The sequence below is a fragment of the Piliocolobus tephrosceles genome, chromosome 5 (assembly GCF_002776525.5).
Source record: "Piliocolobus tephrosceles isolate RC106 chromosome 5, ASM277652v3, whole genome shotgun sequence".
Taxonomy (NCBI): Eukaryota; Metazoa; Chordata; class Mammalia; order Primates; family Cercopithecidae; genus Piliocolobus; species Piliocolobus tephrosceles.
The window spans coordinates 115,306,386-115,320,417 of record NC_045438.1 but is presented as its reverse complement, the minus strand read 5'-3'; the positions used below and the strand labels follow the sequence as shown (position 1 = coordinate 115,320,417).

At 42.8% G+C, this 14,032-nt stretch overlaps 1 pseudogene; it reads left to right on the top strand.

Moving 5' to 3' along the window:
* The first annotated feature begins 11,785 nt into the window (after window positions 1–11,785).
* On the top strand, window positions 11,786–12,454 carry LOC111549772 (annotated as a pseudogene).
* Window positions 12,455–14,032: the final 1,578 nt, after the last annotated feature.

Here is a 14,032-nt window from a genome sequence, read left to right as displayed (position 1 = left end):
TCCAATGCTACAAAGAGATCAGGTAAGTAAAGAACTGAAGGATTTGGGATTTCCATCACTCCACGTAGTTTCCTTATATTGGATTGTGATAATGGTGTGTATGCTCTGACACCGATTCTATGACTTCAACTGGGTCCCCAACACTTCAATTCCCTTCTGATACTAAATACCTGGAGTTAGCACAGATCCCACATGCGAAGGACTCAGTCCCCAAATCGCCGTCATATCTGACATCAGCCACCAATCTCAGGTATCCCAAGCTATCTGTACTTCTGCCTACCTGACTACAAATTTGGGGGCTCCCATGACCTCCCTCAGGTTCAGTAATTCACTAGAATGGCTCACAGAACTCACTGAGAATGCTACAGTTTTATAATAAAGGATACAACTTAGGAATAACCAAATGGAAGAGATGGAGAGAGCAAGATATAAGGATAGGGGAATACAGGTCTTCCATGTACCACCCTCCTAGCACATGATGTGTTCACCAGCTGGAAACCTCTTCGAGTCTCATGGTCCAAGGGTTCCATTATGCAGACATGACTGATTAAGTCACTGGTCACAAGACTGAACTCCATGTCTAGTCTCTTTCCCCTTCCCACAGGTCAGAGGGTGGAGTTAAAAGTTCTAACCCTCTAATCATGTGGCTGGCTTTTCCAGTTACCAACCCCCATCTGGAAGCTAAGGGGCCTTGTCATGAGTCACCTCTTTAGCATAAACTCAGGTATAGTCAAAAAGGGTTTGTTATGAATAACCAAATATCCTACTATCAGGAAATTCAAATTCCCAAGCTTTGTGCCAGGAACATGGGGGCAAAGACCAAAGGTATTTTTAAAATTAAACCATAATAAAATAAAATAATAATAATTATTATTTATTTTATTTTTTATTATTATCAAATTATTTTTGACCTACCAATTCCACTTTGGAAATTTTTTCCTGGTGCACACACGAAATTATCTATGTGCAAGGTCAGTCATTGGAGGGTTATTCAATAGCAAAAGGGTGGGGAAAAAGCATTATCTTTCAACAGGGAACTGGTTACAATCTATGATATGCCCCTAGAAAGGAATGACATGCAGCTTTAGAAAAACAGAATGAGGAGGCTTTCTACCTACTGATGTGAAAGGATCTAAAAGAGACACAGTAGCAAAGTATAAATACTTCTTACATTATCGTATACTTTGTATAGTTTGTTACCTTTCGTATAAAAATGGGGAAGATGGTAATTTATGTTTGTATTCACTTGTATCAGCAGAGAAAAACCCTAAGAGGACAGGACACCACCTTGGACAAATGGTCCCTTAGTGGACATGTTTATGGGGGACTGGACAGATGCAGAGAACTGTAGGAAAATGTTCTGCTGGATACATAAATATTTGTGTTTTCTATTTTCTGGTTTTGGGATCACATAAATATATTATCTGATCAAAAGATAAAATTAAAAATTCAAATTAAAATATATTTAACTGAAGAAAAATGGCGTAGGCAGAGAATGGTAGGCTTTGACCTTTATAAGGGTATTAGACTCATATGTGGATTTCTGAAAATAATTCTCAGATCCCGCTTAGAGATTCTGATTCAATCTGCGTGGGGCAAAGCCAGCACCTGCTTTTTCATTAAGCCCCACAGTAATGAAAACACCTGGCAAGCCGCTGCATTGCTGAGTTAGATGTTGGTGCAGTGGGCACAGGTAGAGGGAAATGAGGGGCCCATGATGGGGTGAGAGCCGGCAACATTTGAAGGTTTTCATTAATAAAACTTCCTGATTGATATGAAGAAAAGAGATTGGAGAGGAAGTATGGAGAGAAAGGGTCACTGTTTACATTGCCTCAGTTATGATTCTTGGAAGAATCTGACAATAACTCCACACATCAAAAGAAAAAAAGAGCTTTTACCATTCAATGAATGACCTCCACTTTGAGCATTAGGCTTTCTGGCTATGTAGTGTCCACTAGAGGTCACTGTGCTCATGTTTCCGTGGAGGCAGAAAACATTGGCACCTGCTGCTGCTTAGCTATTCATTCACTTATCTTAACGACTTGTTAAGCTTTGGTTTCAAAATGAGTCTTCCTCATAAAAAACTAAATCCAAAAAGCAGTACACTCAGAAGTCTCTCAACATCAGAAAGAACTCAGAAAGCAGAGAGAGAAATACTTCCAGAAATGTCAGTGAGTTGACAATAAATTAGAAGAGTCTACTTAGTCCTGAGAGATTTGTTTTTCCTAAGGCAGTAATAAGTTAGGAAGGTATCTGAGACTTATTCTCAATTTTGAATCCTTTTTCTTGACTTTTGAACACTATGGGGTCAATTCTCACTGATTCACCAGATGCAGGTCTATGGGCTGTATATATTTTGGGATACACATAGTGGCTAAGGTAGCTTCACTTAGGCAAATAGGAAATTTGACTCAAGTATTTAAGGTAATACTTATTATTTAACTTTTTGGAACTTGTTTCTATGAAGACCAAATTACTGAAAGCATTAAAAAAAACAAAACAAAACAAGAACAGGGCATAAGGACACAGAACATCCACAATAAGAATATTTGCCTCTAATGATTTTAACTCAAGGTGACTTCTTTATGGATCTTGTCAGATGGAACTATAACTCATTTCAGGGTTCTCAGAATGGGAGTGATCTTGAGTCTGCAAATGACAGTATTTAAAAGTCTTTCAATGTGTAGCTCCTGAGTTTTTCTTAGACAATAGCAAGACTGTCTTGCAGCCTAAGGGTAATTAGCTGATTGACAAATACCAGGCCTAAGTTCAAAAGTTGTATTAAGCTTTGTGTCATAATTCTGTTGGTGATAATAAAATCAAATGGATTTCCAAATACTGTGTTCATTGTTTTTTTAAAATTGGAAAGGTAACACTGTGCTTTAAACATGTATTTATTATAGACAGATAGATATATACTATATATAGGGAGATGCAGAAGCATCTAAGTATCTATCTGTCTATCTATCTATCTATCAACTATCTATCTATCTCAATAGTCTTTGGAGTATAAGTGGTTTTTGGTCACATGGATGAATTGTACAGTGGTGAAACCTGAGACGTTAGTGGACCTGTCACCTGAGTAGTGTACATTATACCCAATATATAGTTTTTTAATCCCTTACTCCCTTCCCACCCTTCCACCTTCTGTACTTCTGAGTCTACAAAGTATTATATCAGTCTGTATGCCTTTGTGCAGTCATAACTTAGCTCCCACTTATAATAGAGAACATAAAGTTTTTGGTTTTCCATTCCTGAGTTACTTTACTTAAAATAATGGCCTCCAGCTCCATCCAAGTTGCTGTAAAAAACAAATGTAGCTGTTTGTTATGGCTGAGTAGTATTCCATGGTGTATACATACCACATTTTCTTTGTCTGCTCATTGGTCGATGGGCACTTAGGTTGGTCCCATATCTTTGCAATTGTGGATAGTGCTGTGATAAACATATGTGTGCAGGTGTCTTTTTCTTTATCTTTTCTTTCTTTCTGCTTTCTTTTTTCTTTTTTTTTGTTTTGAGACGGAGTCTTGTTCTGTCGCCCAGGCTGAAATACAGTGGTGCGATCTCGGCTCACTGCAACCTCTGCCTCCTAGGTTCAAGCGATTCTCCTGCCTCAGTCTCCCAGGTAGCTGGGACTACAGGCATGTGCCACCACACCCGGCTAATTTTTGTATTTTTAGCAGAGATGGGGTTTCACTATGTTGGCAAGGCTGGTCTCGAACTCCTTACCACAGGTTATCAGCCCGCCTCAGCCTCCCAAAGTGTGGGGATTACAGGCTTGAGCCACTGGGTTGGGCCGCAGGTGTCTTTTTCCTTTTTTCACTTTTTAATAATGGCCATTCTGGCTGGGGCTAGGTGGTATCTCACTGTGGTTTTAATTTACATTTCCCTGATGATTAGTGATGTTGATCATTTTTTCATATGTTTAAATTGGCCATTTGTATTATCTCCTTTCGAGAAATGTCTACTCACATCATTTGTCCACTTTTTGATGGGACTCTTTGTTTTTTTTTGTTTTTTTGTGTTTTGTTTTGCTTTTATTTATTTATTTATTTACTTTTTCTTGCTGGTTTGTTTGAGTTCCTTACAGATTCTGGATTTCAGTCCTTTGTCAGACGCAGAGTTTACAAATATTTTCTCCCATTCTGTGGGTTGTTTACTTTGATGATTATTTCTTTCACTGTGCAGAAGCTTTTTTAGTTTAATTAGGTCTCATTTATTTATTTTTTAAACATGTATTTATATTATGTCCCAGACATTTGAAGGGCTATGTGATCTAGATACCACAGAGCTGTGTGCTGGATTGTCTCCAGACAGATCAGCCCTGCCTCTCCTAAGGCGAGGGGCTGTTTACCACGATCCTCTTCTGTCTACGGTTCTGGGTAAGAGTTGCCAGGAGAAGAATTTGGAGTAAGGCAGATGTGAGCAAGAAGCCATTACCCCGGAAGGTTATGGTGCTGCCGCTGTGACCTATAGACACAGAGGGGCCAGCAGGCACCAGCTTGGCCTGGCTGTTCCTCTGTTCATTGTCCAGTCTGTCTTCTCAACTTGCAATCTGGCCAACAAACAGCAGCCCAAGCCCACCAACCAGCACTTGGCCGAGGCCCACAGCACTGGGAGTTCCGTGGCGGCGGAAGTTTCCACAGGCCTCTCTGTGAGCTCTTCCTTGGTGGTCCCGTGTTGGTGGCCCATGCACACAGCTTCTCCACATCTTTCCACAAGCTGCCACCCTCCCACCCAGCTGCTGCTGCAACCCGAGGTGGTTAGCGACTCTCTCTGATCCTCCAACTCTCCATCCAGACCTCCTGTACTACTCAGCTCCTCTCACATTCTGTAAGCTCCAGTTTCAGTATTAAACCCCATATTCCCATAAGACTTGGAATGGCTGTTTTCCTGTATGAACTCTAACTGGTACAGGCTGTTTTAAGTTTGGCTGTGGTTTAAAAAAAAAAAAAAAAAAGAGCTTGGTTGAGCACTTAGGGAAGAAGAAATGTGCTAACATTTACTAAATAGTCTCCAAAGCTTTAAGATAGCATCAAAATAACTGTGTTTATTGTGGATAAAAACAGGGACTTGGTCATCAGACAAATTGGTTTCATCAATTCAGAACTATGGCATAACTCCAGGCAGCTTAATTTCTCAGAACCTTATTTTCCTTCTTTATAAAGTGTGGAATTGATTATTCCTTCTTCATGGGGTTGTTCTGAGGATTAAATGAGATAAGACATTCAGTGTTTAGTCAATATCTAGCACAAAGTAATAATACTTTTTAAAAAGCTACTATCATAGATCTCTTATTTAAGATCTGAGAGTTTCTGAGAATCTTGCAGAAAACATCCTAAAAGTATCACTGTTAACCTAACTACGAATGCTAGATTAAGACTTAAAAAAAACTTTGAAAATGGACAGTTCACAGTGACAAGGGAATAAGGTAAATCTTCAAAGGCAGTCCATGCATGACTACGTACATGACACAGATGCAGAGAGGAAATGGCATCAAGGCCATGGATGGCTTAAAGAGCATCTTTCCATGCACTGGGACCTGGAACTCTGACTTCAAGAGTTACATGGCATGCAGAGCCCCAGGGGAGGCAGGGACCTTGCAAAGTGGATATTCAGTTCAGAAAGCCCCATTTAAGCTTCGATTTCAAAGGGCTGTCCCACAAAGATTGAAAGTAAGAAACTTTGCTGGTCTTGACCTTTTCTCTAAGTAAAATGGAAACCAACAACAAATGAACAAACAAAACCCACCTCTCCTAAGAATGCATCATAAGAACAAGCTCCTAGAGGCTGGGTGCGGTGGCTCATGCCTATAATCTCAGCACTTTGGGAGGCTGAGGCAGGCCAATCACCTGAGGTCAGGAATTGGAGATCAGCCTGACCAACATGGTGAAACCCCATCTCTATAAAAAAAAAAAAAAAAAAAAAATACAAAAATTAGCCAGGTGTGATGGTGCATGCCTGTAATCCCAGCTACTCGGGAAGCTGAGGCAGGAGAATTGCTTGAACCTGGGAGGTGGAGGTTGCAGTGATCCGAGATTGCGCTCCAGCCAGGGAGACAGAGTGAGACTCTGTCTCAAAAACAAACAAACAAAAACCAAAAAACTTCCATGCAGGTTTGGGGCTCCAACTCACACTGCTTGCATGATCTCTCCAAATCCCAAACCAAGAAGGTAAAGTAGTATCAGGCTGGTAGCATTCTTCTCCCTTATGCTCCTGGCCAAAGCAAACAGGCGTTCTTTTTAGGGAAACCAAGAACAACCCAGACATCACAGCACTCCTGCAGATAATGCTCCAGTAACTATGAACTCACAGAATCAAATCCTTTTTTTTTTTTTTTTGTAAAAAAAGGAAACAAAGTCCAACAGGCAGGAGTTAGCTAAGAAAACCTGCAGAAGAATCACGTTTACAAAGATTTCAGATGTTAACATTAGTGTTTGCAGAATATAAATGATTTAGATGTTTGAGGAAGAAATTAGGAAATCAGAATTACAATACCAGGAAGAGACTGTTAACTGACTAGGTAGATTTCAAAAGAAACATATTGTACGCTCACCCCTCCCACCTCCCTCACACAAAACAAATGAAAACAACATTCAATGGATGGATTGAACAACAGATTAGGGGCAGGCAGAGAGTATTGGTGTACTGAGAATTATCTGAAGAAATTACACAGACTACAGTACGAAGACACAGAATAAATGGAAAATATCACAGACAAGCTAAAAAAAAGAAAAAGAAAAAAAAAGAGGAGATTAAACATTGAAGTTCCAGAAGGACAGAAAAGGGAATGGGGAGAAGATACTGGCTAAGAATTTTCTGAAAGTGACATGATACGTGATGTGGTGTGCTGTTCCATAGATCCAGGACGCCTGAAGGGCCCCAAGCAAAAAAAAACCTCTCACCGAAGCACATCATATTCGAATTTCATTTTATCAAAGATAAGAAGAAGCTCTTAAAAGCAGCCAGAGAAAAGACATATTTACAAAGAACTGCATTTAGACAGAGATCAACTTTATTTTATTACCATGATTGCTCTGAGGAACTGATTCCTACACGCCAGCCATTAGCCCTCGTCATTCTTTGAACGCTGCCCAGATGGGCCTGCAGTATTGCCAGGTGGACCTCTGCACAAATAGTAGCAGTGACATTCATGTTTTATTTCAGATAAGTGGGATTATGTCCATTTTGATGTCTCCCCTGGAAGTGTGACCTGAAAGGATTGTATCAACCAACCCTCTTGTCCTCTGGGAAAAGGAGAAAAGGAAGGGAAGGGAAAGGAAGGGAAGGGAAGGGAAGGGGGAGGGGAGGGGAGGGGAAAGAGACGGGGAGGGAGGAGAAGGGGAGGGGAGGGGAAGGGAGGGGAGGGCCGTGTGGTTACCTGGTGCTGGCTGCAACCTAAGATCACTGTCCTTACAAGTTGGCCTTCCCTTCATGACTCTCTCTTCAGAAACCCCATGAGTACTCGCTCCCCTTCCTCAGATTCAGGTGTAGTAAAAGCTCTGCTGCTAAAGCTCTAAGCTACTTTCTGCACCATCTCATGAGCGTCCCTTGCACCTTGCCCATGCATTGGTAAATAAACCATCCCAGAAAGATCCTAACTTGGGCATGCCATCTGCTTCCTGTTAGGAACCTGACTGAATCACTTTCCATCTTCTTCAGGACTCTGGAAAGTCTTTGAGAGTTAGAATCCAATTTTCTTGCTTTTGATTCTCTCTGCATTTAGGGGAGAAATATATTCCACAAAGACTGATTAAAAATACCAGCATCATGAAATAGAAATATAAAACATGTGCTCACCAGAAGCCTTCCTGAAACTCACTCTGTTTCCATCAAAATGAAACGATGGAGGTTGAGTACTGTCTATCATTCTTGGAGATGCTGTCTGTGTGGTCCACGTGTAGTTGGTTTCTTGGGCTAGTTCTCACGTGAACCAAATCCCTGTCCCTAAGTGTCTCTTATTGTTTGCTGCACAAAATTAGGGAAAGCATGGAAGTTTTTGGAAGTGTTTCATGAGACTTAGGAAGGCCACTGTAGCCCCTGATTAGCTCATTTTATATCCCTGAAGTGGACATGTGCCTTCTCTGTACTAAGATAAATCACTGTTTCAAACAATCTCAAAATTCCCTTCTCTCCTTACCTCTGAAGCAGCCTATTTCCATGTTCACTGCAGAAAAGTCTCATTACTCAGCAGGGCGTGGTGACTCACGCCTGTAATTCCAATATTTTGGGAGGCCGAGGCGGGCGGATCACTTGAGGTCAAAAGTTCAAGACCAGCCTGGCTAACATGGTGAAACCCTGTTTCTACTAAAAATACAAAAATTAAACTAGCCGGGAGAGGTGACGCGGGCCTATAGTCCCAGCTACACGGGAGGCTCAGGCAGGAGAATCAAGAATCGCTTGGACCCGGGAGGTGGAGGTTGCAGTGAGCCGAGATCGTGCCACTGCACTCCAGCCTGGGAGACAGAGCGAGACTCCGGAAAAAAAAAAAAATAAATAAATAAATAAAAAGTCTCATTACTCAAAGTTATTAAAGCAATTGTTACCTTTTAGTGTCTACTCTTTTCCTGGTCATATTTCAAAGCAACCTTCCTTGCTGGATAATTTATTCTGTGCTTGTCTTATGAACGGCTTCCCTGTGACTCCTCGAGCTGCTGAAATCCTGCGCTCCCTAAATGGTGCACTTGAGCTGCTGCTCTGCCCTGCGCTGTCCTCTAGCGGCACAAGTGTGTCAGAGCAGCGGATCCCCCGCCTTCCGGCAGCAAGGGGTTGCCAGTATTGAATCCTCCAGCCCTCACCATTTCTCGGCCTCCAGTTTCCTGTTTCTTGCCAGAGTTCTCCCTCGCTGCAGCCTCTTGACCAGAAGAGGATCAACTTGAATAGTCAGCGGCTTTCTTGAACTCTAGTTTGAGTCAAAGTGCCCCCGAAATACAGAAAATTTTGCTGTATACCGTACACCACTTAGGAGTAACTCTTTCGGAATGCAGCCCCTTTGAGGTTAGCCTCCCATTCAGCAACCCTGGCGAGCTGAAAAAAAAGATGTGGCTGGGCCAGATTCACCACCCCCACCCCCACCTCCTCTTACATCTTTCTCCACTCTCCCACCGCACTCTCTCCCGACGGAGAGGAGCTATTTGGAAAGACAAAGTAACATGACAAAACTAAGTAGTATGTCAGCATAATAATTGGAGGCGAGTGGTACCAGCAGTAAGGGTTGTCAGTCTTGTGGATGCTTTTTTTTTTTTTTTTTTGACGGAGTCTCGCTCTGTCGCCCAGACTGGAGTGGAGTGGTGCATGATCTCGGCTCACTGCAACCTCTGCCTCCCGGGTTCAAGCAATTCTCCTGCCTCAGCCTCCCGAGTAGCTGAGACTACAGGCATGCACTACCATGCTCAGCTAATTTTTATATTTACTTTAGGAGAGACTGGGTTTCACCATGTTGATCAGGCTGGTCTCGAACTCCTGGCCTCAGGTGATCTGCCCGCCTCGTCCTCCCTAAGTGCTGGGATTACAGGCGTGAGTCACAGTGCCCGGCCCTCGTAGATGCTCTAAGATGAGGAATTCCAAACTGCTAACCGTCAGCACACGTCCTTCATAAGAAAGCACAGCAGAGGATGCCATCCAGAGTCCAGGATGAAGCCAGGAGGGAGCCTCTAGAGCCGGTAAATCTATCTCTGTTATTCAGTGATGAGGCTGGGACTCTCAAAGAAGGGCAGAAAGGCACCCAGAGGATTCTGAAGGGAGAGACCAAAGGGAGGGGCTTTCCAATGCCTATCTGAGGGGGACCCTTTACAAATTACAAAGTGACTAATGAAAAAGGTAAAAATGAACATCTTGCAACATCGTCTACCCTCTATATACTCATTTCTACTTTCATATTGTTTTCTTTGTGATAACATGTTTTACCTGCAAACTATTTCAGGCGTTGAATTGCAAGTTAAAAAATTACATAAGGTCAGGCGCGGTGGCTTACACCTGTAATCTCAACACTTTGGGAGGCCAAGACTGGTGGATCACTTGAGGTCAGGAGTTCAAGACCAGCCTGGATAACACGGTGAAACCCTGTCTCTACTAAAAAATGCAAAAGTTAGCCTTGGTGGCACAGGCCTGCAAGCCTAGCTACTCAGGAGGCTGAGGTAGGAGAATCATTTGAACCCAGGAGGTGGAGGTTGCATTAAGCCAAGATAATGCCACCACACTGCAGTCTGAGCGACAAAGCAAGATTCCATATCAAAACAAACAAACAAACAAACAAACAAACAAAACTGAGGTGTAGACTATAATCTCAAAAAAAAAGTTGCATAATATTAAAGTAGAAGTTTCAATTATTTCCCTGGTGCTAAAAGAAAACGATGTTGCCCGCGTCCCTAGCTGGCATCTTAGGTTTCCCCTGTGAAATATCACCAGTGTATAACTCAGTAGGCCTCAACCCTGACTGCACTGTAAAGTAACCTAGAGAGTTTTCAAACATCGAGTCAGAACGGGAGGTAGAGAGAGAGCTGGACATCTGAAAGTTCCCTGATTGACGTGAATGTGTGGCATGGATTGAGAACCACAGTAGCGTTCATCATTCCAGGTACATTTGGTGGCGTGTCAGAGGAATGGGGACATTCCAACATGATTGCTGTGAGGACACCACTCTCACATAGCAGCCATCAGCCCTCATCATTCCTAGAGGACTACCCAGTCTGGTCCATGGCATTCCCGGGTGTAACTGCATACACAATAGGTATGATATTCAGATGGGTTCATTTCAGGTCAACGTGGTTATGCTGTTTTCTTTCTAAGTTGTCTTTACTCCAAATCTTCTGACAACTAGAAGTTTATGGTTAAAATATAACAGGTTTTAGTGCTAGCTATTGGCTTTTTTTTCTTTTATTTTGCATTTGGATATTAATTTTCTCGGTTATATATTATTATACTGAAAACTTTCTCATAAAAAAAAGATTCCCTCTTTTTCTTGTCTCTCTCCTTCACCCAGTGACTTCTGATTTGGTCTTTGAGCCTCCAACACTCTCAGCCATCCCATCTGCTCACCTCACCTGAAATCCCAGTTCCCCTCCTTTGAGATCATCCTGCATTTGGGACATTACCGTCTCTTGATTAATTAACTTCTCTGTCTGCCCACCTACACCGTAAACCTATAGAGGAAAATAACAAAGAAATACTTGTGTTTATATCCCCAGTGCTCAGCATAGTCTCTGGCACACAGAAAGGGTTGGAATATTTTAGTAAATGAAAGTTATCAAAGTTATGAAACTTCAGATTTCATTGGAAGAGTGTTTTCTTCCAGTGAAATCCTGTTTCAATGCAATTTACGTAGTGCTTGCCTGCCCACTCACTGCTCTGCTCCTAAACTGTGGAAGGGTGAAGTGCAGGGGTGGAGATGCTTTTAAGTGTGAAGGTCTGTCCGTTCAACATTCAGCCTATCCTTTACGGTAACTTTCAATTTCCTCCCGGGAGAAAGCGTCTGAAAACAGAAGTGGTCTGCCCTGCCCTCTAGCGGTGGCCCTGTGGCAGAACACTTTTAAAGATTGTCTTTGGAACTGCTAAGTGAACGCTCTCCAGAGTGGTATTGGAATGACTGTATCCAGTTATTATTTCAGCTTTTCGCCACTGTTTTCTATAAGGGAGTCCTTTGCGCCTTCTCCTTGCTTCTGGGGTCGTGGCCTTGCTCCCTCTGTGCAGGAAAAGAATCCAGGTCTTTCCACGCCCGTGCGGGCGCTGGGGCCCCGAAGTGCTGGTGGTTCCGCGCTAGGTCTCGGCTGGGTCAGGAACCCGAGCCATGGGTGGGATCACCAGCACCCGCCGGGTCACCTTTGAGGCGGACGAGAATAAGAACATCGCCGTGGTGAAGGGCATCCGGCTTTCGGAAAATGTGATTGATCGAATGAAGGAATCCTCTCCACCTGGTTCGAAGTCTCAGCCGTATTCTGGTGCTTATGGTGCCTCAGTTTCTAATGAAGAATTGAAAAGAAGAGTAGCTGAGGAGCTGATATTGGAGCAAGCCAAGAAAGAATCCGAAGATCAGAAACGACTAAAGCAAGCCAAAGAGCTGGACCGAGAGAGAGCTGCTGCCAATGAGCAGTTAACCAGAGCCATCCTTCGGGAGAAGATATCAAACAAGGAGGAAGGCGCTAAGGCAGAGCACCCGGCTAGGCAGCTGGAAGAGAAAGACCGAGTGCTAAAGAAGCAGGATGCATTCTACAAAGAACAGCTGGCTAGACTGGAGGAGAGGAGCTCAGAGTTCTATAAAGTCACCACTGAACAATATCAGAAAGCTGCTGAAGAGGTAGAAGCAAAGTTCAAGCGGTATGAGTCTTATCCAGTCTGTGCTGATCTGCAGGCCGAAATTCTTCAGTGTTACCGTGAGAACACCCACCAGACCCTCAAATGCTCCTCTCTGGCCATCCAGTATATGCACTGTGCCAATCATGCCAAACAGCATACTTGAGAAGGGAGGATAACAACTTTCACAACGAGCAAAACACCATCAACGTTAATTCCAGAGATGGAACACTTTTTTTTTCCTAGTAAGAAAATAACCCATTTCAAGAGAAGACCACTAATGAGAAGACCACTAAAGACAGACAACAAGAATGGACTCAGCAGAATCATTTCACATTTTGAACAGCAGCAATTTGAAGGGCCAAAGCCTTGATCAGGGATCAGTCATTACAGGACGCACTTCAGTATTAGTAAACCCTCTTATGATGATTAAAAGAGAAGGGCAGCCCTCTCCACCATTTGGTACTTTCTATTCAACTTCCACTGACCATAAAATGTTTATTTTATGGTCATTTAGTGAACCTCCACCCTAACAAAGTAGGATGGGGTCGGGGGCTAAATTAACTGGAGTTGGGTGAGGAGAGAGCCAGAAAACATAGAACTGGGGACAGCAGTGCCAGGCGGAGAGAGCCAGAAAACAGATCTGGAGGTCGCAGTGCTGGGTGGAATTGTCTAGAATGTGGTATGCTGGCTTTCTCTCTCTTTCTTTTCTCCTTTGATTATATAAGAGCTGTTTCATTTTAATTTATTATGGTGATTATACAGGCAAGAAGACAAAAAGGAGAGAAAATGTACCTCTTCTACTGGAATAATGTTTATGATTACAAGTGAGATACGGTATTTTTATCAATATGAAGGCAACCTTGGCTGATATAACCTCTATAGTGAATACTCACATCTTTACTTCACTCACTATCAACAATAAATATATTTTCTGTCAAAGACAAAAAAAAGAAAAAAAAAAAGAATAGAGTCCTCAGCACTAGAAATCTCGGAGGGGTTCCTGGCAGCATCCCATAGGCCACTTGAAATGTGTTTTTTTCTTTCATACTCTAGATCAAGGGTGTCTAATCCTTTGGCTTCCTTGGGCCACATTGGAAGAATTGTCTTGGGCTACAAATAAAATACACTACACTCATGCCCATAATCCCAGCACTTTAGGAGGCCGAGATGGGCAGATCACGAGGTCAGGAGATCGAGACCATCCTGGCTAACACGGTGAAACCCCGTCTCTACTAAAAATACAAAAAATTAGCCGGGCGTGGTGACGGGCAACTGTAGTCCCAGCTACTTGGGAGGCTGAGGCAGGAGAATGGCGTGAACCCGGGAGGCAGAGCTTGCAATGAGCCGAGATCGCACCACTGCACTCCAGCCTGGGTGACAGAGCGAGACTCCGTCTCAAAAAACAAAACAAAAAACACTACACTAATGATAGCTGATGAGCTAAAAATAAACAAATAAATAAATAATTTCATAATGTTTTAAGAAAGTTGACGAATTTGTGTTGGGCTGCATTCAAAGCTGTCCTGGTCTGCACGTGGCCTGCAGGCCGGGAACTGGACAGGCTTGCTCTAGGTATTTTTCCTTATGGTACTGGAGTATTTGGGGAGATCAGGGCTGAGTAAGGCTCTAGGCATTACAGTCCCTCAGGGTTCATACTCAAATAAAATTCTACAATAATGACCCAATGTGGCCCAATACAGCTGACCCACAGTACATTATGAGGTATTTAATCAACTCTCTT